The sequence below is a fragment of the Sorex araneus genome, chromosome 3 (assembly GCF_027595985.1).
Source record: "Sorex araneus isolate mSorAra2 chromosome 3, mSorAra2.pri, whole genome shotgun sequence".
NCBI lineage: Eukaryota > Metazoa > Chordata > Mammalia > Eulipotyphla > Soricidae > Sorex > Sorex araneus.
In genome coordinates this window covers 68,532,886-68,559,405 of record NC_073304.1, presented here as the reverse complement: position 1 = coordinate 68,559,405, position 26,520 = coordinate 68,532,886, and the positions used below count along the sequence as shown (strand labels likewise).

The following is a 26,520-nucleotide window of genomic DNA, read 5'->3' as shown; positions in this document are numbered from 1 at the left end:
AGAAAGAGAGGGAAAGGAAATAGAAAAATTGCACTCATTTGTGGAATATAAAGTAACAGAATGGAAGACTAACACCCCAAATTATTAAAGATAAGTACTGGGAGGATTACTCCACAGCTTAGAGGCTGGCCTCACATACTGGGGGGAAATGCAGTTCAGTTAGAGAAGGGATCACCAAGTAAGTGGTGCTAGGAGGATCCGCTTGGGATGGGAGATGCAACCTGAAGCAGACTATAGACTGAACATGATGGTCACTTAATACCTCTATTGCAAACCACAACACCCAAAAGGAGAGAGAGCGAGCAAAAGGGAATGCCCTGCCACAGAGGCGGGGTGGGGGAAGGGGAATGGGGTAGGGATGGTGGGAGGGATGCTGGGACCTTTGGTGGTGGAAAATGGGCACTGGTGGAGGGATGGATACTTAACCATTGTATGACTTAAATGTAAGCATGGAAGTTGGTAAGTATGTAACTGTACTCTCGGTGATTCACCAATAAAAAAAATGGAGACTGGAAGCAGAAAGATCAGTACAGAAACCATTCTCACATTTTTTACATTAGAATTATCTTCTGAAATTCTGATGTGTGAGAATATCACCAAATCATTCCATTGTACAATGATGTTTGTGAATCACTTAGATAAAGGACTTCGCATCTATGTGAGATTTCATAAGGAGTATGAGAGGAAGAATCGTAATGAAAAGGAAGCATTGACAGGGCTAGCCAGTATTTGATAGTGTTTTGTATTTTAGGTGTATAGCATTATCATACAATTTACAGCTCAGTACATATGAAGTTGAACCCCTTTTCATATGCTTATCTTCTTTTTCCAGGTCTCCACTGTCAAGATACTTTCAGAAATAGACGTGGGAGGGAGAAAGGGGATGATTTGTACCACACTAGGCTCAGGGCTTACTCTGAGCCCAGAGATCACTCCTGGCAGAGCTTGGGGACTATATGGGATATCAGGGATTGAACCCAGGTCAGTTGTATGCAAGGTAAGTACTGACCCCAGTGTACTATCTCTCCTGTCCCAGAACTTTACCTATTTTATTGAGTTTTTTCCTAATATTTTTCTTGGTTAGTTTTACAACTTCTTTGTGTGCTTTGGAACCAAATTATTGATCGGATAGGAGATTTGTAAAGAAATTATTATTATTTTTTGTTTTGAACACACTTGGTTCTGCTTAGGGTTTACCCCCGGATGTTTGCTCAGGGATTCTTCTTTTTTTGTTCAACTTTCATTCTTCTTTTTAAATTGAATCACCGTGATATGCACATTTACAAAGTTGTTCATAGTTAGATTTCAGTCATATAATGTTCCAAGACCTGTCCCTTCACCAGTGTACTTTTCCTGCCAGCAGTCAGCAGTGGTCCCAGTTTCACTCTCCCCACCACCACCCCAACTCTCTCTCTTTCTTTCTCTCTCTCTCTCTTTCTCTCGGGCCTTATGGTTTGAAATACAGATAATGAAAGTCTATCAGGTATATCTCAGGGATTATTCTTGGAGGTGCTTAGGGGACGGTATGCAGTGCTGGGAATCAAACCAGGATCAGCTCCATGCAAGGCAAATATTAAACTCCTGCACCTCTCTGATTCTTGCAAAGAATTTTTTAAATTAAATCACCCTTAGAGATGCATAGTTACAAGTTGTTTATGATTGGACTTCAGTCATACAATGTTACAACAGTCCTCCCTTATCAGTGTACATTTCCCACCACCAATGTCCCCAGTTTCTCTCCAGCCCGTGTCCGTCACCCTGAAACCTGCTACCCTACTCCAGCCTGCCCCGCCTCTCTTCTCTCTCTCTCTCTCTCTCTCTCTCTCACTCCCTCCTTCCTGGCATTAAGGTTTGCACTACAGGTACTGAGAGGTTATTATGTTTGCCCTTTTATCTACTTTCAGCACTCAGTTCTTGTTCCAAGTGATCATTTCCAACTATTCTTGTAGTGGTCTCTTCTCTAGCCTGACTGCCCTCCTCCCTTCTCTCTCCAATTCCACACTTGTGGCAAGCTTCCAACCATGGACCATTTATTCTGGCCCTTGTTTCCAATGCACTTGAGTTTTAGTCTCATACTGTTTTTTTTTTTTATACCCCACAAATGAGTGCAATCATTCTATGCCTGTCTCTGTCCTTCTGACTCATTTCACTAGGCACGATACTCTCCATGTCCACTATTTATAGTTGAATTTCATGATTTCATTTTTCCTAGTGGTTGTGTAGTTTCCAATTTTGTAGATGTACCATGTTTCTTTATCCAGTTATCTGTTCTTCGTGCATTCAAGTTGTTTCCAGATTTTGGCTACTGCAAATTGTACTGCAGTGAACATAGAGATGCAGATGGCCTTTCTGCTATTTGTTTGTGGGTCCCCGGTGTATATTCCCAGAAGTGGTATTGTTGGGTCACATGAGAGTTCAATTTCTAGGTTTTTGAGGAATGCCCATGTTGTTTTCCAAAAAGGATGGTCCAGTCGGCATTTCCACCCACAATGAATGAGAGTCGTTTTCTCCATGTATTCGTGGTTTTGGTTTTTTTTTTTTACATGTGTCAGTCTTAGAGGTATGAGTTAATATCTCATGATTGTTTTGATTTGCATCTCCCTGATGATTAATGATGTAGAACAATTTTTCATGTGTCTTCTGGATATTTGTATTTCTTCTTTGAGAAAGTTTCTGTTCATTTCTTCTCCCCATTTTTTAAATGGAGTTGGATTTTTTTTTCTTGTAGAATTCTACCAGTGTTTTATATATTGCAAAGAAAATTTTAACTTATTTCTAACAGCATTCGTTCTCTTAGCATTATCTTTTGCAAAATGAAGTTTTAAATTGTAATGAATTCAAGTTTATCATTTGTTATTTCATGAACCATACCTTTGGTGTTGTATATGACAAACTTAGCACCATATCTAAAGTTACCTCTTTTCATCTATTTACTTCTAGGAGTTTCATAATTTTGTTTTTAAATTTGAATTGAAAATTTATTTTGAGTTAATTTTTGTGAAAGGTGTAAAATAGAATTTAATTCATTTAAAAACATAGGAAGACTCCAGAGAGCAACTCGAATTGTGTGTATTTTTGTTTGAATTTCTTAGATGAAAGTGTTAGGTTTTGACCAGACAGACAATATGTTCAAAAAGGAGTATGACTTACATGCAGCCTACTTGGGGTTTTATCCCTGACACCATATATGATCCATCAAGCCATCCATGACTGATCTCTGAGCACAGAGCCAGGAGTAAGTCATCCAGGTGTGGCCCAGAACCCAAAAGAAATTTAAAAAGTTAATTTTTAAAAAGCAGCAGTGATTTGGATTGCTTTTACTAAATTTTTGTTTTTACTACTTCATTTCTATCCTGGCCACTTTCGCCTTAAGCAGTTTATTATGGATAAATGTCAAAATAACTTTAAAGAAAGGTGGGAAGTATATAAAATTGACTAAATAATTAAAATAGTGAATGCATTATTGAAAAAATATATTAATAGGTGTTACAGCATCATTTATAAAAACACTATCCAATATTGATTGAATTGCATTGTTTGTCAAATATCACAACTAGATTTATGCTTTTTTTTTAAATTTTGGGGCTCTTTCTCTCACATAAATATTTTGTCTTCTCAATACTGTATTGTCTTTCTCAATAGAATTTGTTGTTGCTGTTGATATGGTTTTGAATTTTGTTCTGGGGCCACACCCAATGATGGTCAGAGTCTACTTCTGACTTGTGTTTGTGGGTTGCTCACACCAGTAATCAGAGGACTATGATGTATCAGGGGTTGAACCTGGGACACTTGCATGTGAGTATACTATCTTTCTGGCCCCTGTAGTGAAGGTTTTGAAGTAAAGCATTAAACCTCTGAAATAGTTATTGAAATTCACAAAATAGTTTAAAAAACATTTTGGAACTTTCTTTCCATAGTTCTTATATCCTCTTTAAAGTTCATACCTGTTATATTTTGGGTGCTAATAAAAATGATTTATATTTTAATTATTGAATTCCCATTGACCCTTGAACTTAATAGGATAAAAGTGAACTATTTTTTTGTTTTGTTTTTGGGTCACATCTGGCCTTGCTTGGAACATACTCCTGGCTCTGCACTCAGGGATCGCTCCTTGCAGTTTTGGGGACATAATGGTGTGTTGAGGGTAGAAACTCAGCTGCCTGAGACGTAAACACCTTACCTGTTGTACCATTTCTCTGACCATAGGAAAAAAGCATTTTTGTGTTAACTTGTATCCTATAATTGCTATAATCTTTTATTAATTTCTGGAGGTTTATTGTTTTGATGGTATTTAATGTTTTGGAATTTTCTACATAGTAAAAACACTCAATATATGAACAAAGGTAGTTTTTTCTTACTATTCAGTGTATTTACATTAATTTTTTTCTTGTCCTACTGCATTATTTAGAACTTTTGGTATGATGTTGACTAGGAGTGGCTGAGTAAACAGCATCCTTGTCTTGTTCTCCAAAATTGGAATAAAGGAGCTAATTTTATTTTTTTCCATTATGTAATTATGGCTGTAGCTTATCTGGGTGGGGTAGATAATCTTTGGTAAGGTGAGAAAGGTAGTCCTTGTTACTAGCTTACTAATGAGTCTTTAGATTTAATTTAAGATATCATTTATCTGGGGGATGGAGAGATAGTGAGTAGAACACTTGCTTTGCATGTAGCCAACTTGTTTGATCCCTGATATCCCACAGGGAATGCCCTGCAGCAGATGCAGATTGAGATGGTGGGGGATGGGGTGGGGTTGGTGGGAGGGATAGTGGGAACATTGGTGGAGGAGAATGGGCATGGGTGGAGGGATGGGTAAACAATCACTGTATGATTTAAATGCAAACATAAAAGTTTATGAGTTTGCAATAAAGGTGTTGTGTGGCCATTGCGATCAGTCTCTAGTCTACATTCGGCACGCATCACCCTTCCCCTGCATGACCTCCAACCATATTTTACTTGTTGTTCCCTTCTCTGAGTTGCCCAGAATGAGAGATCAGCCTCCAAGCCATGGAGTCAACTTCCTGGTACATATTTATACTATTCTTGAGTGTTAGACTCCTAGTCTATTATTCTATATTCCACAGATGAGTGCAATCTTTTTATGTCTGTCTCTCTCTTTCTGACTCATTTCACTTAGCATGATACTTTCCAGGCTGATCCACTGATATGCAAACTTCATGACCTCATTTTTTTCTAACAGCTGCACAGTATTCCACTGTATAGATGTACCAAAGTTTCTTCAACCAGTCATCTGTTCTAGGGCACTTGGGTTTTTTCCAGATTCTGGCTATTGTAAACAGTTCTGCGATGAACATATAAGTGCAGATGTCATTTCGACTATACTTTTTTGCTTCTCTGGGATATATTCCCAGCAGTGGTATTGCTGGGTCAAATGGGAGCTCAACCTCTAGTTTTTTGAGAATCGTCCATATTGTTTTCCAAAAGGGCTGAACTAGTCGGCATTCCCACCAGCAGTGTAGAAGGGTCCCTTTCTCCCCACATCCTCTCCAACAGCGGTTGCTTTTGTTCTTTTGGATGTGTGCTAGTCTCTGTGGTGTGAGGTGGTATCTCATGGTTGTTTTGATCTGCATCTCTCTGATGATTAGTGATGTAGAGCACTTTTTCATGTACCTTTTGGCCATTCATATCTCTTCCTTGGAAAAGTTTCTGTTCATTTCTTCGCCCCATTTTTTGATGGGGTTGGATGTTTTCTTCTTGTAGAGTTCAACCAGTGCTTTATATACCATTGATATCAACCCATTATCTGATGGGTATTGTGTAAATATCCTTTCCCATTCTGTAGATAGTCTTTGTATTCTGGTCACTGTATCTTTTGCGGTGCAGAAGCTTTTTAGTTTAATGTAGTCCCATTTGTTGATCTCTGTTTCCACTTGGTTAGCCAGTTGCGTGTCATCTTTGAAGATACCTTTTTTTTTGGGTCACACCCAGCAATGCACAGGGCTCATTCCTGGCTCATGCACTCAGGAATTACCCCTGGCGGTGCTCAGGGGACCATATGGGATGCTGGGATTCGAACCTGGGTCGGCCGCGTGCACGGCAAACGCCCTACCCGCTGTGCTATCACTCCAGCCCCTGAAGATACCTTTATCTTCAATATCGTGGAGGGTTTTGCTGACCTTGTCTCCAATGTACCTTATAGTTTGTGGTCTGATGTTGAGGTCTTTAATCCATTTTGATCTGACTTTTGTTCATGGTGTCAGGTTGAGTTCTAAGCCCATTTTTTTGCATGTGGTTGTCCAGTTGTGCCAGCACCATTTGTTAAAGAGGCTTTCCTTGCTCCATTTCACATCTTTTGCTCCCTTATCAAAGATTAGATGATCATACCCTTGAGGTTGTGTGTAGGGATATTCCACCCTGTTCCATTGGTCTTTGGCTCTGCCTTTGTTCCAGTACCATGCTGTTTTAATTGTTACCACTTTGTAGTAGAGTTTAAGGTTGGGGAGGGTGATGCCTCCCATCATCTTTTTCCCAAGAATTATTTTAGCTATCCGTGGGCATTTGTTGTTCCATATGAATTTCAGGATTGCTTGATACGTTTCTTTGAAGAATGCCATGGGTATCCTTATAGGGATCGCGTTAAATCTGTATAATGCTTTGGGGATTATTGCCATTTTGACAATATTTATTCTCCCTATCCATGAGCAAGGGATATGATACCATTTCCTCATGTCCTCTTTTATTTCATGGAGTAGCATTTTATAATTTTCTTTGTAGAGGTCCTTTACTTCTTTTTTTTATATTTTATTTTTTATTTTTTTTAGTTAATAGTTTATTTTTAATTAGTGAGTCAACGTGAGGGTACAGTTACAGATTTATACATTTTTGTGCTCATGTTTCTCCCTTACAAAGTTTGATAACCCATCCCTTCACCAGTGCCCATTCTCCACCACCAGTAAACCCAACATCCCTCCCCCCCTCCCCAGTCCCTTCTCCCCCCACCCCACACTGCCACTATGGCAGGGAATTCCCTTTTGTTCTCTCTCTCTGATTAGGTGTTGTGGTTTGCAATAAAGGTGTTGAGTGGCCATTGTGTTGTCTCTAGTCTATATTCGGCCCACATCATCTTTCCCCCACATGACCAACAACCATATTTTAATTGGTGTTCCCTTCTCTGAGTTGCCCAGAATGAGAGAACAGCCTCCAAGTAATGGTGACAACCTCCTGGTACTTATTTCTACTATTATTAGGTGTTAGTCTTATAGTCTATTATTCTATATTCCACAGATGAGTGCAATCTTTCTATGTCTGTCTCTCTCTTTCTGACTCATTTCACTTAGCATGATACTTTCCATGCTGATCCACTTATATGCAAACGTCATGACCTCATTTTTTCTAACAGCTGCATAGTATTCCATTGTATAGATGTACCAGGGTTTCTTCAACTAGTCATCTGTTCTAGGGCACTCGGGTTTTTTCCAGATTCTGTCTATTGTAAACAGTTCTGCGATGAACATGTAAGTGCAGATGTCATTTCGACTATACTTTTTGGCTTTTCTGGGATATATTCCCAGCAGTGGTATTGCTGGGTCAAATGGGAGCTCAACCTCTAGTTTTTTGAGAATCGTCCATATTGTTTTCCAAAAGGGCTGAACTAGCCGACATTCCCACCAGCAGTGTAGAAGGGTCCTTTTCTCTCCACATTCTCTCCAACAGCGGTTGCTTTTGTTCTTTCGGATGTGTGTTAGCCTCTGTGGTGTGAGGTGGTATCTCATGGTTGTTTTGATCTGCATCTCTCTGATGATTAGTGATGTAGAGCACTTTTTCATGTGTCTTTTGGCCATTCGTATCTCTTCCTTGGTAAAGTTTCTGTTCATTTCTTCACCCCATTTTTTGATGGGGTTGGATGTTTTCTTCTTGTAGAGTTCAACCAGTGCTTTATATACCCTTGATATCAACCCCTTATCTGATGGGTATTGTGTAAATATCCTTTCCCATTCTGTAGATAGTCTTTGTATTCTGGTTGCTGTATCTTTTGCGGTGCAGAAGCTTTTTAGTTTAATGTAGTCCCATTTGTTGATCTCTGTTTTTACTAGATTGCTTAGTTACGTGTCATCTTTGAAGATACCTTTATCTTCAATATCCTGGAGGGTTTTGCCTACCTTGTCTTCAATGTACCTTATGGTTCGTGGTCTGATGTTGAGGTCTTTAATCCATTTTGATCTGACTTTTGTGCATGGTGTCAGATCGAGTTCTAAGCCCATTTTTTTGCATGTGGTTGTCCAGTTGAGCCAGCACCATTTGTTAAAGAGACTTTCCTTGCTCCACTTCACATCTCTTGCACCTTTATCAAAGATTAGATGATCATACATTTGAGGTTGTGTGTGGGGATATTCCACCCTGTTCCATTGGTCTGCAGTTCTGCTTTTGTTCCAGTACCATGCTGTTTTAATTGTTACCGCTTTGTAGTAGAGTTTAAGGTTGGGGAGGGTGATGCCTCCCATCATCTTTTTCCCAAGAATTGTTTTAGCTATCCGTGGGCGTTTATTGTTTTATATAAATTTCAGGATTGCTTGCTCCGTTTCTTTGAAGATTGCCATGGGTATCCCTATAGGGATCATGTTAAATCTGTATAATGCTTTTGGGAGTATTGCCATTTTGACAATGTTTATTCTCCCTATCCATGAGCAGGGTAGATGTTTCCATTTCCTCATGTCCTCTTTTATTTCATGAAGTAGTGTTTTATAGTTTTCTTTGTAGAGGTCCTTTATTTCTTTAGTTAAGCTGATTCCAAGGTATTTGATTTTCTGGGGCACGATTGTGAACGGGATTGCTTTTTTCATGTCCCTTTCCTCTGTCTCATTGTTTGCATATAGGAAGGCCATGGATTTTTGGGTGTTGATTTTATAGCCTGCCACTTTACTGTACAGGTCAATTGTTTCCAAGAGTTTCTTACTAGAGCTTTTAGGCTTCTCTAGGTATAGTATCATATTGTCTGTGAACAGTGAGAGCTTGATTTCTTCCTTTCCGATATGAATCCCCTTAATATCTTTTTCTTGCCTGATGGCTATTGCTAATACTTCCAGTACTATATTAAAGAGAAGTGGTGAGAGTGGGCATCCTTGTCTTGTCCCCGATTTTAGAGGAAAGGCCCTTAGTTTTTCTCTATTTATGATAATGATTGCAATAGCTTCGTGGTAAATGGCTTCGACTATCTTGAGGAAAGTTCCTCCAAAACTCATTTTGGTGAGAGTTTTTATCATGAACGGATTTTGGATCTTGTCAAATGCTTTCTCTGCATCTGCATCTATTGATATGATCATATGGTTTTTATCTTTACTTTTGTTGATATGATGGATTATGTTGATTGATTTCCGAATGTTAAACCATCCTTGTATCCCCGGGATGAATCCCACTTGGTCATGGTGTATGATCTTTTTGATGAGTTGTTGGATTCTATTTGCTAGTATTTTGTTGAGGATCTTCGCATCAGTGTTCGTCAAGGATATTGGTCTATAGTTTTCTTTGTTAGTGGTGTCTTTGCTTGCTTTTGTTATTAGGGAGATATGTGCCTCATAGAAACTGTTTGGAAGGGTTCCTGTCTTTTTAATTTCCTGGAAAAGCTTGAGGAGAACTGGCAACAAGTCTTCTTTAAATGTTTGGAAGAATTCGCCAGTGAATCCGTCTGGACCTGTGCTCCGGACCCAGACTGTGGACGTGGGGGAGTCCAATCACCCGTTCCTTTATTCTTAATATTAAACTCCATGGCCAAACAAAGACTCTTTCTTCTTTCTTTTAACAGTTAAGGAAATCAAACAGAATAGTTAAGCAAAAGTTGTTCTCTTAACTTTAAAATCAGTTTCAGGCCTATTTAAAAAACCTGAAAATGATTTTAAACATTTTAGAATTAATAATTTTGTCTTGAATATCTTAGATAAAATTATTCTTATCTGTTTTATGGGAATTATTATTTCTAATCTTTATTTTTCTATTCATTCCCCTCTCATCCTTCTGCAGATGATGTTCATGATTTTACTGGAATATTATTTGCAGAAAAGTACAAAGGTGAGAGAACATTTAAAATTAAAAACTTCTCTGAGGTTTAAGTAGAGAAAATAAAATTTATGTTCCATGGATGTAATTATCCTTCCTGACAACAAGTTTAGCTAGAGATAGAAGGGAGAAAATTTTTGGTTATACCATGACATTTATAAACCTGAGAGCTTATGATTTTTATTTATTTGCATAGGTTCATATCAATTTGTTCCACACAACAAAGACAATCTAAAGCTATCTTTAACAATTGTTTTATAAAGAGAATATTTCAAGGTAATGTAATTTATCAAGTAATATATGTAGAATGAGAGAATAAATGTAGTGTCTATAAGAATGCTCTTGTGACAGAAAGTCTCAGATTGAACCCTGACTCTGACACTTATAAAATGTTTGACTCCAGCAGGTTACTCAATCTATTTCACTTCAATTTTATTATCTAAAAATAAGTATGAATCTGAGTATTAAATGAATTTGAGTCAGTCTCTGTGAAACACTATGAATAAAATATTGCAAATTGTAATTAGCAATATCTACACAAACTATGATCGGTTACCGCTAGTGCTATTGTACAAGAAATAAGAGAAAGAACTATTGGTTTTAAAAATATGCTTAAATATATTAAAGGAATTTCAAACAAACAATGATACTGCTAAAGATAGTGATACAGCTCTCATCTAACTGATATACATTCACGAATCACGAAATCCTGTTAATCACCGATTTCTCAGGCGGGCTCAGTGACATCTCATTTTGTCCTTTCCCTGAGATCTTAGAAGTCTATCTTGACTCAGCCCTCTTAACAATGTTGCTTCAGGGTCGGGGGAATGAGATCCAGTTTGTTACTGGATTTTGCATATGAGTACACCATGGGAAGCTTGCAAGGCTGTCCCAGGTGGGCAGGAAACTCTCAGAAGATTGCCAGTTTCTCCCAGAAGGAGTAGTAGGCTAAAGATATCGCTTCTGAGAGATTGCTTTTAAGTCTCTCTCAGGATGTTGGCCATTCATGAGATTACACACACCTGGGTTCCTCTGCCGGTATCTTCATGCATGAGGCTTGTCCGAATGTGTGGAGAGGGGCCTCCAGCATGGCTGTAGCTAGGTTCCGGTGGTCTTCGGACCCTTCCGACCCCGAGCAGAGCTCCCGGTGGCCAAAGACCACCGGAACCTAGCTACAGGCATGCTCAAGGCCCCTTCCGCATGTTCGGACAGGCCTCACGCATGAAGGTACTGGCAGAGGAACCCAGGTGTGTGTAATCCCATCAACGGCCAACATCCAGAGAGAGACTTAAAAGCAAGCTCTCAGAAGAGAGTGATGCAGAGAGTCTCTTGCCCGCACGCCTGGCTGTCTTCCCCAGGGCCCCTCAGAGGGGATAGGCTCCAGCTTCCCTCCTACCCCGAGCAGAGTTCCCGGTGGCGGAAGACCTGCCGAAGATATACATTATCAGGCAAAATTTAAATTACAATCTCTTTTGAGATAACACTTTAAAAAATTTAAATTATTGAACATACATTGTTGATTATACTGCCATATAATTTAAAAAATAGCATGCTTAAAAAAGTAAACTAATTGTGATTTAGTATAGACATTTAAATTTCCACCCATAGGTTTAAATTTATCTTCAATTATTTCTTTAGTTAATTTTGCATAAGTTGTTTAATATCACTGGGAATAATATTTCTCATCTATAAAGCAGAACATGTTGGGGCTGTAATAATAATAATACAGCAGGTAGAGCACATACATTGCATGTGGCCCATCCAGGTTGATTAATCTCATTATGGTCCCCTAAGGTATCCAAAAGTAATACTTTAGTGGAGAGCGAGGAATAAATTCTGAGCACAAATGAGTAAGTTCTGAGCTCAACCAAGTGCGACCCCCAAACAATAATCTCTGAGTACCACCAAGTACGGCCCCCAAATAATAACAACAACAACAAAAACAGCACAGCAACAATAACAAAAACCAAGGAAATGTAAGAGTCTACTTTCATGGTTATTTTAGTATTTGATACTCATAAATCTCTAAACAAAAACCTGAGCTTGTTAGCCATTATACTACTATGATAATGTCAAAAAATTGTCAAAATACAAAAAACTATCAGAGAAAAACTATTAAATCTATTAAAATTTCTCTGTGAAGTCAAAATATAAAAAATTATCAGATAAAACTATTAAATCTATTAAAATTTTTGAGTAAAAATAAATCTTAAAATATTATTTAAAATTACTAGATGTATATCTACAAATCCATAAGAATAGCTGTGATACAGTTCTGTACTTTATGTAATAGAGTTTTCACATGGTCCTTTATTCATTTATTTATTTTTTCTTTTACATGATACTTTATACCTGTATCAAAGAAATACCATTAGAGGCCAGATCAAGTTTTTGTATTGGACTTCTGAAGCAGTAACAAAGCCCAGCTGGCAATCTGGATTCTTCCCATTTTTGGTTTGATTTAATGATTCGGTGAAGTACATACTCTTCTTGCATCAGAAGTATCAGTGTTAGTTCCTTTATGCCAGATACTTTCACAGGAGCTCAGTCTGAGATGCCTGGATGAATTATTGCAGAGTCACTGAAGCAGCTGGTGGAAAAGTCCATGTCAATTCTTTTGAGACCTGCATCTTTGGTAAACATTCTGATTTGTTTTTGTTTTGTTCTATGTGCATTTCATAGAAGCAAGTAAAATGGCACAAAAACACCAGGGATTCTACATTTATTCTTCACTGGTTAATGGAAACTCCATGGAGAGTTTTTAAGCATCCTAAATTTAGGTTGACGTAATAACCATTTTTTATTTTAGGAATAACATTTGTATAATAAAACTTTCCTGAATAAATTGGATTGTAGTTTCAATTTATAAGTCATTGATCTTGTTACTCTTTTATTTAAGTTTAATTCTACAAAGAAAAATATCCTTATTTTTCTTCCAGCTTTGTTATGTGGTATTGTGTCCCTATAGCCTATAGCTAATTTTGATTTTCCTGCTAAAGCATTGCACTGTAGCACTGTAGCACTGTTGTCTCGTTGTTCATCGATTTGCTTGAGTGGGCACCAGTAATGTCTCCATTGTGAGACTTGTTGTTACTGTTTTTGACATATTGAATGCACCACGGGTAGCTTGCCAGGCTATGCCATGAGGGTGGGATACTCTCGATAGCTCGCCAGACTCTCTGAGAGGGACAGAGGAATCGAACACTGGTTGACCGCATGCTAAAGCATTACTTTTGCTAATTTGTGGGTGGTAGTTTTTGTGGCTTTTCATCAATTCAAAACTTACCTATTTCCAACATAATGCTGTGAACATATTCCACTATCCATTCTAATAACATTATTCCACAAGTACTAATTGTTTTTTGTAAAGTAGCAGCTGTTCTAAGTGAATGGAACTAGCACACAGGATTTATAATATGTCCTCTTTATACAGTATAAACTCTTTCATTTGTAAATATGCAATACACAATAAATGACAATAGGGTCTATTTTAGACAGTGAAAGTTCAAGTGAGTAAAATAAGACTGATTGGTTATTGAGTAAAAGGAGACCACTTTAAGTAGGCTGAACTCTGAGAGCATCTTGGAACTGAACTGAAAGGCAAGGAATTGGATATATGAGTGCAATAATAAGGAAGAGTTTTTGAAGGAAGAATCAGCAGTAACTATGTACACACTCAAGTAGGAATAATCTTAATGTGCTACATAGGTAGGAAGTGTGTTGCTGTGGAAAGAATGAGTGATAAGAATGCTGATGGATCAGATAATTTTTGGCTATGTAGGCAAACTATAACACACGATATGATAGGTTTCTATTTTAATCAGAGTAGAAAGCTTTTCAATATCTTCTATCATATAAATAGTTTAATATGATTTATGTTCTTTAAGACATCATGTTGATTGTCAGGAGGAAACCTCATTATGAGAGATAAGAGTTCAGGGTAATCAGATAATACACTGTAGTGTCCCTGACAAAAGATGTTGGAATTTTGAATTAGAATAGGTAGTAGTAAGTAGTAAAATATGGTCAAATTAAAAACTATTTTGAATGAAATATTTATAGCATCTACTAATTTAATGCAAGTAGAAAGTTTATAAAGGAAATATAACCCTATGTCTTTACTATTACTACTACTACTACTATTATTATTATTATTATTATTATTATTATTATTATTATTATTATTTTGTTTTTGTGGGGAAAGGCGCATGCCTGGCAATGCTCAGGGGTTATTGTTGGCTCTTATGCTCAGGGTTAACTCTGGGTGATCTTTGGGTAATAATGTGATGTTGAAGACCATACCAGATCAGATGCATTCAATAAAAGCACTTGATGGCTTTGACTATATTTATGAAAGTCCCTTCTATACCCATTTTGCCCAGAGTTTTCATCATACATGGGTGCTGGATCTTGTCAAATGCTTTCTCTGCATCTATTGATATGATCATATGGTTCTTATCTTTTCTTTTGTTGATATGATGGATTATGTTGATTGATTTCTGAATGTTAAACCAACCTTGCATCCCTGGGATGAATCCCACTTGGTCGTGGTGTATGACCTTTTTGATGAGTTGTTGAATTCTGCTTGCTAATATTTTGTTGAAAATCTTTGCATCCATATTCATCAGGGATATTGGCCTGTAGTTTTCTTTTTTTGTGGTGTCTTTGTTTTCTTTTGGTATTAGGGAGATATAAGCCTCATAGAAACTGTTAGAAAAGATGAAGTCATGAAATTTGTATATAAGTGGTTCTACATGGAAAGTATCATGTTAAGTGAAATGAGTCAGAAAGAGAGGGATAGACATAGAAAGATTGCACTCATCTGTGGAATATAAAATAACAGAGTGGGAGACTAACACCCAAGAGTTGTAGAGATAAGGATTAGGAGGTCTGCTCCACAGCTTGGAAACTGGTCTCACATGCTAGGGGAAAAGTCAGCTCAGATAGAGAAGGGAACACCAAGTAGAGGATGTCAGGAGGACTCATTCGGGTTGGAAGATGCGAGCTGAAAGTAGACTATAGACCGAACATGATGGCCACTCAATACCTCTATTGCAAGCTACAACACCCAAAAGGAGAGAGAACAAAGGGGAATACCCTGCCACAGAGGCAGGGTGGGATGGTGGGGGGTGGGGTAGGGGTGGTGAAAGGGATACTGGGATCATTGGTGGAGGTGAATGGGCACTGGTGGAGGGATGGGTAAACGATCACTGTATGAGTAAAATGCAAACACAAAAGTTCATAAGTTTGTAACTGTACATCACAGTGATTCTCTAATAAAAATTTAAAAATAATAAAAATAAAAGCATTTGAACCACCACATTCTTTTTTCCAGGGTCTTTATTTATATTTTGAGTGAGTGCAATATCAGTTAACAAAGAAAGGGGGAAAGTGTGTGTAAGTCCGCGTATATGTGTGTGTGTGCGAACATGCAAACATGGATATACACATGCATACAGACTAGACGGAAATTCGTTCAGGTGGATTATAATATGTTTGCTATCTCTATAGTCTTTAAAGAGATAATTTTATCTTACGAATCTTACAATATATAAAAGGAAGAAACCAGGTTCATGTACCTTTTCCCTCAAGTATCTTTGCATTTTGCCTTTCTCAAAGATTTGTGATTCACTGTATCACTATCATCCTGTTGTTCATCAATTTACTTGAGCAGGCATCAGTAACGTCTGCATTCGTCCCAGCCCTGAGATTTTAGCAGCCTCTCCTTACTTGTCTTTCCCAACAATTGGAGGCTCTTTCAGGGTCAAGAGAATGAGACCTGTTATTGTTACTATATTTGGTATATCGAATATGCCATGGGGATTTTGCCAGGCTCTTCCATGCATTCCGTGTCTATAGATTAAGTTCTCTAAAATAAGTTGAATCAATATTTCTATGTTTATATTAGGTTAAAGCATGTTAACCATGTTAAAATAATGTTTTTTAATTTTGTCTTTCTGATCCATCTTTTACTGAGAAAAATATTAACTCTTCCACCATGATCACCATGATCAACTCTTCCACTATGATCATGAAACAACTATATGATTATTTGATAAATGCAATTCTAGATACTCTCTCATACATGTACAAGCACACAGATTTGTAACTCATGCTCATTCATTAATAATCGTTGAAGATTATTTTCTCATCTCTTAAGTTTTCAATTTCTAGAGTCACTTTATAATTATTTGAATTGAAGTCATATCAATTTATTACCTAAATAATCTAAATATAATCTTATTGACCTTCTTATGAGCCTTTAAAAGTCACTTTTATTTGTAATTATTAATATATTGCCGATTGCATTCATAATGCTATTTTAGCACTTTCTCACTTTCAGTGCTTTTACAATTTATGTTAACTTCAAATGACCTCTAGTAGCTGTAGAAACTTTGAGAGGAAATTGAAAAAATGAAGATGTTATACTATCTGATTTTAAAGTATATTACAAGGCAATAGTAATTAAAACATTATGGTATTGGAAAAAACAGGTACAGAGACAATGGAATAGAAATACCAGAAGTAGAGCCATGCATATACAGACTCTTAATATGACAAACAATACAAGACCATACAATGTAGGCAGAGCAGTCTCTTCAAGAAATGGTGCTGGGAAAACTTAGGTAGTTATATGCAAAAATAAGCACACTTGATCACTATTTAACACGATGCTTAAAATATATATTTATTCAAAATATTAAAGTTTAAACATCATATTTCAAACTATAAACAAGCAAAATATGAGAGATAATATATTTAATGTCCTCAACATCAGAGATTTTTTGGTGACTCAAGTCTGCTGGCAAAGGAAACAAAAGCAAGAATGGGGAGCTGTAGCAATGGTACAGCCAACCTGGCTTTGATCCCCAGCACTTCCTGTGGTACCCTGAGCAATACAGGAGTAAATCCTGAGCACTGCTGATGTGGTCCCAAACAAACATCTCTTTTCCCCACCCCCCCAATGAAATCAACCTAGTACTTGGGAAAATATATTTGCACATCACACATAGGACAAGTCACTTACATCCAAGACATACGGAGAACTCACACAAACAATAAAATGGACAAAATACATGAGTAGATAATTCTCCAAATAAGATATATTGATGGCCCTCTGGCATGTGAAAAATACTCAATGAAACTTCTTAATAAAATGAAAATAAAAAGTACAATGAAGAATAACCTCACACCTGTGATAATAGTCTTTACAAAAATGTTTGTAAGCAACAAGTGTTGGCAGAGTCATGAAGAAAAAGGAATCTTGGTGCACTGTAGGTAAAAATATAAATTTATAAACAACTTTTTGGGCAATGCAGCATAATGTGGAGAGACATTCATCCAAAAAGACATATGTACACCTGTGTTCTTTGCAGCACTATTTACAATAGCCAATGTAAAAAAATAGCAACAATTTCCCGGTAGCAGATGAGTGGAAAAATATATTATATATACACAATAGACTACTATTTAAATATAAGAATATGTATATTTTCAGTTTGCTGCAACTTTGATGGAGTTGGAGTCTGTCACATTGAATGAAGTGAGAAGCAGATCTTGAGACATGAATAAAATAACTGGGAACCGAAGAAGAGGTGGATGGGGCCAGTGGTCATTAAACACAGGTGGAAAGATTGGTGTAGTACTCTGCAACTGTAAAATAATGACTTCAATATTAAAATAAACTATGATAACTCCATTTAAGGACTGGAGCGATAGCACATCAGGTAGGGCGTTTGCCTTGCATGTGACCAACCTGGGTTTAATTCCTCCATCCCTCTTGGAGAGCCTGGCAAGCTACTGAGAGTATCCTGCCCGAAAGGCAGAGCCTGGTAGGCTACTTGTGGAGTATTTGTTATGCCAAAAACATTAACAACAAGTCTCATAATGGAGACATTACTGGTGCCCGCTTGAGCAAATCAATGAACAATGGGATGGCAGTGCAACAGTGCTACAGGGCTACCTCTATTTAAAAGTAAAACTGAAATTTCCAAATGCTCTAGCAATACCTCTCTTACGCAACTACTTGAAAGATAAAAAACCACCAATTCTAAAGATTATTTGAAACTTTATGTTCAAAGCAGCATTAGCAAAACCATAGAATGAACTTATGTCTAAAAACACATCACTGGATAAATAAGATGTGTTATATCCACTTAACAGAGCACTGCCCTACTATTCAGATGATGAAATTCATCTGAGATTTCAGACATATAGCAGGAAGAGTGCTTGCCTTGCACAAGGCTGACTCAGGTTTGACCACCGGCTACACATATGTTTCTCTAGGCTGCACCAGGATTTACCCCTGAGCACCAAGTCAAGAGTAAGCCTTGAGAACTGCCAGTTGTGGTCCTCAAACCAAAAAGAAATTTACAAAAGGCAAAATGATATTTTTTGATATAAAATGAAGAATGTTTGGATGATTATGTTAATTGAAATAACTAAGAAAGTCAAAGACAATTATTGGATAGCCTCACTCATATAGGTAATATGACTTATTAAAGCAAACAAACTGGTATAAACTAAATAACTACTGGATTTTGAGAAAAATATGGTGGCTACCAGAGGGAAAGGAGGGAGAGTCAGAGGACTGAGAAGTTGCTAGTGGTGAGATGGCACTTAAACTTTTGTGGTAGGGTGGGGATATAATATATGGAGAGGAGGTATGAAGTTATACTCCTGAAGTTCATCATACTTTAAATTAATGGTCAGTCATTGTCATTGACTGCTCACCCGTTGCTCATCAATTTGCTCAAGTGGGCACCAGTAACATCTCCCATTTTGAGACGTGCTGTTACTGTTTTTGGCATCTGAAATACACCACATCAATGAAAAAAATTGTTTTAAACATAACAGGGACTGCTCAACCCTCCTCTAGTGAAGACCACCTTCTTGGTTCCATGGCTTTGATTTGTTGGGCTGTAATATAATAGGTGAAAAACTACAAATGATGTTTCCTTTGCAGTTAGGTGAATGGTGGTCAAACATAAAATTGGAAGTATTAGAATAAGCTGTGAAAGCTCCTCCAAAGGAAAACAGGCAAATAACACAGTACTCTCATCTTTATTTTGACCTATAATAGACCCAATACCCATTGGTAAAAGAGTTACTTATTTGTATTTTGAGCATAGTATTTTACAGCATAAATCATGGTTATAAAGAAACATGGACATGGAGAGTATCATATTCAGTGAAATTAGTCAAAAAGAGAGGGACAAACATAGAATAAATACAATCATTTGTGTGATATATAAAAAAAAACAACAAGCAACCATAGTAATGAGACTAATAGGCAAAGACAGTAAAACCGAAGGCCAGGAGAAATGATCTAAGATTAGAATGCTGCTTCAAATGCTGGGGGAGAAGGCAGCTGGGATAGTTGGGACCACTATGACAAAGATAGTTGGAAATGATCACTCTGGATAAGAACTATGTGCTGAAAGTAGGTAAAGGAACAAACATGATGATCTTTCAGTATCGGTATTGTGAACTACAATGTCCAAAAGGAGAGAGAAAGAGAGAGAGAAATAGGAAAGTGACTTCTATAGAGACAGTCTGATGGAGGTGTGGCAGGAGGGAAACTAGGGATATTGGTGGTGGGAAGTGTACAATAGTGGAGGGATGGGTGTTGGAACATTGCATAACTGAAACCTGCTTATGAACAGCTTTGTAACTGTATCACATGGTGAGTCAATAAAAAAATAATAAAAAAAGAATCACTGGTGTAGATAAATCCAAGTGTCTTGGAACATGATATTATTTGCCTGCATGTCTTCATCACAAGATGGAGAGATCTAAAGGCAGATAGACTACCTGAGATTTTTTGCATATAAAAACATTCTGAGCATAATGTCTCACATGAAGGCAGTTAGTATTTGTTGAATGGCATTTTATTCCTTTCTGGTGAGCTTATTATTAAATAGTTCTTAATTAATTAAAAACCTTACTTAAAACTTACTTCCTGCAGAAGGATTTTCATGTTAATGCTACTTGATTGTGATTATATTGCCACTTGGCATTTCCTTGGTACTTACGTATCTCTGGCTAATAAAAGTGCCTATCTAATTTTTCTTGATGCATATACAAGTTTTACAATATATATTAAAATGCATTATAGGCAGGAATTTGGAATCAATTTTGAATTACACCCTTCTTTTAATAATCCCACATAAAACCTGACATAATATTCTGTCATAAAATAAGAACCTTTTAAATATACATGGAAATTCACAAGGGCCAACTTCTTCCCTGATATTATAATTTCCCCCCAATGGAATAGCTGAATCTAAGAATATTTTATTCATCAGATGATCATAATTTAAATTTCCAAACAAGGTATGCAAAAAAAAAGTGTGTATTTGGGGAATGCAGAGGTAGTCTCACCCTAAATGTTATCTATAACTTTATTATTAGTTATAATGAGATGAATTGATGTTTATTTCTATGTAAATATCTATTATTATGTTCTAATCTTTGTTGTAAAATTTTATTGAATACATTACCTACATAGATGGCATTTATATAAGTGGAAGGTGTATTCATTGCATGATGACTAAAACTAGCAAATGGAGTGATACATTTGATAACCAGGGATAAACTAATTTTTAAAAGCACTGTAGTGGACAAATGAGAACAAATAGTAAAAGCACAAATCAGTCATTTTGTTCAGTGTATACAAGTACACTATGATTTATAATACTCTTTATTTAAATTGCTGTTATTTTAATTTTTTGGAGTTACTTGAATTAAGGGCAATGTAAAACTGAAAATATTAATAATTCACTGATTTGAGTATCCTTGAATAAAAAGGTATAGCATAATGCAGAGTAAAGAAACAGCATAATTTTCACATAACTAGAATATAAAGGTTAATAGATGAGAACTAAAGATCTAAATTCATTTCCCAGAACAGGGCTTTATTACCAAAATAAACTTGAGCCCACCACTTAGCATCAAGGAAAAGTCAACAAAGAGATTAGATAGTCATTAATCATCCTAAAAGAATGGTACACTCTAAGTGTCTGATTGACATTGCTGCTATAAATTTGTCATAGGAATAAGCCTTAGATTTTTCATATACATCTATAATTTACTTTAGTACTAATCAAACATTCTAAGGTTTAATATCTGAAAGAGTTGGTAAAAAACTTTTCTAGCATCTAAATACAAAATGCTGATTTAAGTTTCTAATTCAAAGTAATCATAGAAATGTTTTGTGTACATTCTTCTAGTTATAGTGTAAGAAATTTTGTTTCTTTGTTCTTTTAAAAGGTTCTTAGAAATTTGAAACATTTGGCTATATTTAACTGACTAGGACTACATAAAGTAATTTCATAGTTGGTTTTGACATATAATTGTGTTTATCTCTTGGTATAGATTTCATGGCAAATATAAGGCCACACTATATGCTTGAATCAAAATCTAAACATTATATTTTCACTTATTTATAATGAATTGTATGAATTAATTAGTACTGTATCACAAATATATAGCAATCGTGATGTTCATAGTAATTTATTTTCATGTTTATAAGTGTTTCATAGGATTCTATAATTTAAAACTTGTCTGCAAAAAGGTCATTCTTATAATTTTATAGTTTTCTCTCAATATATTTAATCACCTTTCATTTATAGTAGTAATGCAACATCCAAATGCAGCTAGACATTGTTCATTGTTTTTCTCTTATTATTTATTTTATTACCAATTAGTAGGCCCAATAAATATATTTGGGGTAACAATATGCAATTACAAAATATTGACCTGGAAAACTGATCATCATTGTTGCTGTAAGTGAAAAGCACTGGTATAATCTGATAGGGTACAACGTTTTGTACCTTAAAAACCAATTTATGTTTAAAAGTCTCAGAGTACTCAATTTAGTAAATTTTAACTGTATTCCAAACACATGTTTTGTATTGTCTAAAGTCAAATGAAGTACTTATCCATTTTTTAAGGCTCCTATAAATTAACAATTAAAGTACAGATCTCCTTGTATTGTGTTTACTGGTCTTGGAAATCATAGCCTATTGTCATGTAAAATCTAAAGGGTATTATCTTGGGGCTGGAGCAATAGCACAACAGGTAGGGCATTTGCCTTGCACATGGCTGACCCGGTTCGATTCCCAGCATCCCATATGGTCCTCTGAGCACCACCAGGGATAATTCCTGAGTGCAGAGCCAGGAGTAACCCTTGTGCATTGCCGGGTGTGACCCAAAAAAAGCAAAAAGGAAAAAAAAGGGTATTATCTTCTAATTTTAACTTCAATCTCAATTAATTTATGAACTAATAATCAATTTCATTTTATTTTTGATTAAATAAATATTTTTTCTTAACAGCTATAAAAAGTTAATCGAGATATATAGGTTCTTTGGATACTTAGTATATTGAAAGTTTAAGGATTGGATTCATGTCAAATAACAATTAACTTACTAGAAAAGATACTACTGAAATATGAATTATTTATATCATTACATGTGGATGTTTTTATGCCATTTTAACATACACATTGAGTAATAAAATAATAGTGAAAATCACTGCTATCAATAATCACTGTCATCCCGTTGCACATCGATTTGCTCGAGTGGGCACCAGTAACATTTCCATGGTGAGACTTGTTGTTACTGTTTTTGGTATATCGAATATGCCACAGGTAGTTTCCCAGGCTCTGCCCTGTGGGCAAGATACTCTGGGTAGCTTGCCAGGCTCTCTGAGAGGGGCATGGTTATTGAATCTGGGTCGACCACATGCAAGGCAAATGGCCTACCCACTGTGCTATCGCTTTAGCCTGCTATCAATAATGGATAAAACTAACATTTACAAAAAGCTGTATTTAATTGAAAAGGGACACAAATCTTAAAATGTCAAAAAATGCTTTAAGCTTCCTAAAAATGGGAAAGGAAATTTAAAAAAAAATCATAATTTATATAGGTGAATGATAGGGAAGAATCATCATCATCATCATCATCATCATCATCATCATCATCATCATCATCATCATCCCATTGATCGTCAATTTTCTCAAGCAGTCTCAGGAATGTCTTCATTAGTCCTAGCCCTGACATTTTAGAAGCCTCTCTTTACTCGTCCTTCCCAAAGGTGCCGCATTGGACACATTGGAGGCTCTTTCCGGGTCAGAGGAATGAGACCCATCATTGTTACTGGTTTTGGCATATGAATACACCATGGGGAGTTTGTGACACTTTTCCATGTGGGCAGGAAACTCTCAGTAGCTTGCCAGGTTCTCTGAGAGGGAGAACTAGGCTATAAGATGTCCGCTACTAGGAGCTTGGTTTTTAAGTCTCTGGATGTTGGCCGCTGATGGGATTCCATGGCACTGGGGGCAGTTTCTGGGTGTGACTGCCTAGCTACTGGAAAATGGGGCATCTGGGCAGAAGAGGCCCAGTCCTGATCTGAGCAGGCTTGGAGATCTCAGCCCTGGGTTCCCCTGACAGCACCTTTATATGTGAGGCTCGTCTGAAAGTGTGGAGAGGGGTTGCATTCCGGAGGTCTTTGGCTTTGGGGGCTCTGCTTGGGGTGGGGAATAAAACTCAACCCACCCCCTCCGAAGGGCCCCGGTGAAGACAGCCAGGTGCGGGGTCAAGAGACTTTGTTGCTCACTTCTGGGAGCTTGGTTTTATAATCTCTGGATGTTGGCATTGATGGGATTACACAGCGCAGGGGGCAGTTTCTGGGTGTGTCTGCCTAGCTACTGGAAAATGCGGGATCTGGGAGAAGCGATAGGGAAAGATAAGAAATGAAAAAACAGGGGATGAAAATTTCTTTTTTCTTTTTCTTTCTTTTTTCTTTTTTTGGGTCACACCCAGCAATGCTCAGGGGTTACTCCTAGCTCTGCACTCAGGAATTACTGCTGGCGGTGCTATGGGGACCATCTGGGATGCTGGGAATCGAACCCGGGTCAGCCGCATGCAAGGCAAACACCCTACCCGCTGCACTATGGCTCCAGCCCTGATGACAAGTTTTCAACCAAGATATCTTTTGTGTGTTACTTCTAACAAATACCATGTTTTTAAAAATTGTATGAACACAACTGAATGAAAATGTTATAGTTAATTGAGTAAAAGTCAGTGAATGCCATTGCAACACAGACATCGCATGGTACATACGTCACTTCTTAATTAAAAGTGCCATAAAGTCCTTACAGAACTTACATAGTTTGGTCTAGGGAGGCAGTCCAAGTGTAGGGTACAAGCACACAACCCAGGCTCTACCCCTGGCAATACGCAGATCTTTAAACATAGCTGCATGTGGCCCCAGAGGGCCCCGAATACCACCAGGGTGGCCTGCTGGTGCCCTTCTCTGTAGGCTTACCCCTCCCAACAGGAACTTAACTTTCTTTGAAGGCTATACATGTTTGAAGAAGCTGATCATTTAATGACACTTTGTTATTGTCATATGAGCAATGTCTATTTCCTTATTTTTATGTAAAAAAACCCCCATAGTTAAAATTGTTGACCGAAAACAAGAAGCAAAAGCTTCTATGTGTGGTAATATGAAAGAGTGCAAGTGAGAGTGGAGTGTGTTTTCTTGGCAATTCTTTTGCTACCATGTTTTTTGTTTTGTTTTTAGTGCTGGAGGGCAGCAAATTGGCGGGTGTAAATAAGGATCTAGCTAGTTTCATACTGTATTTACAATCAGCTATGATAGGTTAAGAAGTCTATGGTGCATAGGAAATTGTGCATACAAAGTCTGTTAACCAGAATGGCTTAAAATAATAATGGCTTAATATTTAATTTCAAACATTGCATTATATTCAGCTTCAGTCCAATCTTTTAATACTTTTTGCCAATTTATAAAGTGTACCCACAAAGATTATTATGAATTCACTGAGTCTTATTTTATACTTGAATAAAGTTTTGAAACTTTGAATTTACATATTTTGTATCTAAAATTCAAATGTAGCATATAATTTGGCATAATATAAAACTAGAAGGTAAGGGGTAAATATTTCTTTATAAGAAGAGAAGTGTGTATGTGTGAGAGAGTGCATATGAGAGAAAGAGACTCTTCAAGTTAAAAGATGATTTGTTTTAGGGTACCCATAGAGCATATTGTTATAATGTTTAATTTTTACAAATAGAAAATAGTAATTTTCCCATCTAATTTGATGTAAAGCAAATCACTTTGTGATATACTTTACACTTTTCTTGGATTTGCATGTACCACATGTCAAATCATGTCTCAGAAACATAGCAACCACTAACATATAAAGCTTAATGTCACATGGTTACACAGATTATAAATGTTTGTACAGATATTGATTTTAATAAGTATTTTTCATATCAAGCAAGAAAAGTAAGAATGGTTTCACAAAAAAATTAGATAGAGTGGGTTACATCTCCATGATGCACTTATCTGCAGTAACTTTCAAAAAGCTTCTGGAAAAAGAAACTTCCCATTTCTCTATTTGTTCAGTGCATTCAGACAAAAGAACCAAGATTGTCTTGACTTTCAGGAGGAATAGTGGAAAAGATGAAAGGAGAGGGGTATGAAATAAATAATAAATAAATAAGAGACTGTTGAATAAAACAATTAGTTTTGCCCCAGGCTTCTGCAATAGCTTATGAATTCTTACCAGCATTAGTTTACAGCTGTAATTTCAGGATATAATAGGAGATTGAATCTTATACAGGCAATGAAACAGATGAACAAATTCACAAGGGATTGTGTCAGGCTTTTTCCAGTACTAAAGAAACATATTAATCCTTGTCACTGTTTTCAGAAACGCTGTGACAGAAATAAACCTGTACTGTAACTTGGCCCTTTTAATGAGCTTCTGGAGTGTGGGCTTTCCACTCAGCACCTGAAAAACACAACAAAACACCTTTTATATTAAAGATGTGAGGTTTGCTGCTGGCTAAATTTGTACACAGAAGTCTATAAACCAGTGCTCAGCCAGCTGGGAAGCAAGAAAGCAAATTCAGATTCTGCCATGAACTTCACAGACCAATTATCTACTTGGAATCATGGGAGTTTAACAAACAAATACCAGCCCCTGCTGAGCCTTTTCAGGCCAGCAGCTTATGGGTGATTCAGTTGCATCCGAGGCTTTTAGACTGATCAATTCTTAATCACAAAGCGCAAAAATTATTCTCAGACTCATGTCAGTTTCTTTGGACACGTTTGTTAACAATCTGCTTCAAATCATTTTTTTAAAAGAAACTGCAGACACTGTTTTTATTGACTCCCCACTTGTAAAATGTTTATAGCTTGTTAATTTATATTTACCCCTTTACTTTTGCCTGCAAATCAACATCACTTAGCACAGTTTGGTTACACTTTGTCCAAAGGAAATTACAGAAGCCTGCTATGGGGCTAAAATGAAGGAAAGCTGCGGAAAATCAATACACTGCTGATTAAACAGATCGTAGCAAATTCACGGCTGTATGCTGTAGCATGGAGACATCAGTGTGATGTCTATCTAGCAGTTAATGTGCTTTCAGTCAGGTGAAGAGAATTTCAGAATAAGGCAAAAACACCCAGAAAAACAA

General features: G+C 36.8%; 1 long non-coding RNA gene across 1 annotated transcript; it reads left to right on the top strand.

Moving 5' to 3' along the window:
- The first annotated feature begins 949 nt into the window (after positions 1 to 949).
- Positions 950 to 14,095, top strand: LOC129403651 (uncharacterized). The gene is made up of 3 exons (XR_008629355.1): positions 950 to 997; positions 9,976 to 10,023; positions 12,375 to 14,095. It is a non-coding gene; the product is annotated as an uncharacterized LOC129403651 (long non-coding RNA).
- Positions 14,096 to 26,520: the final 12,425 nt, after the last annotated feature.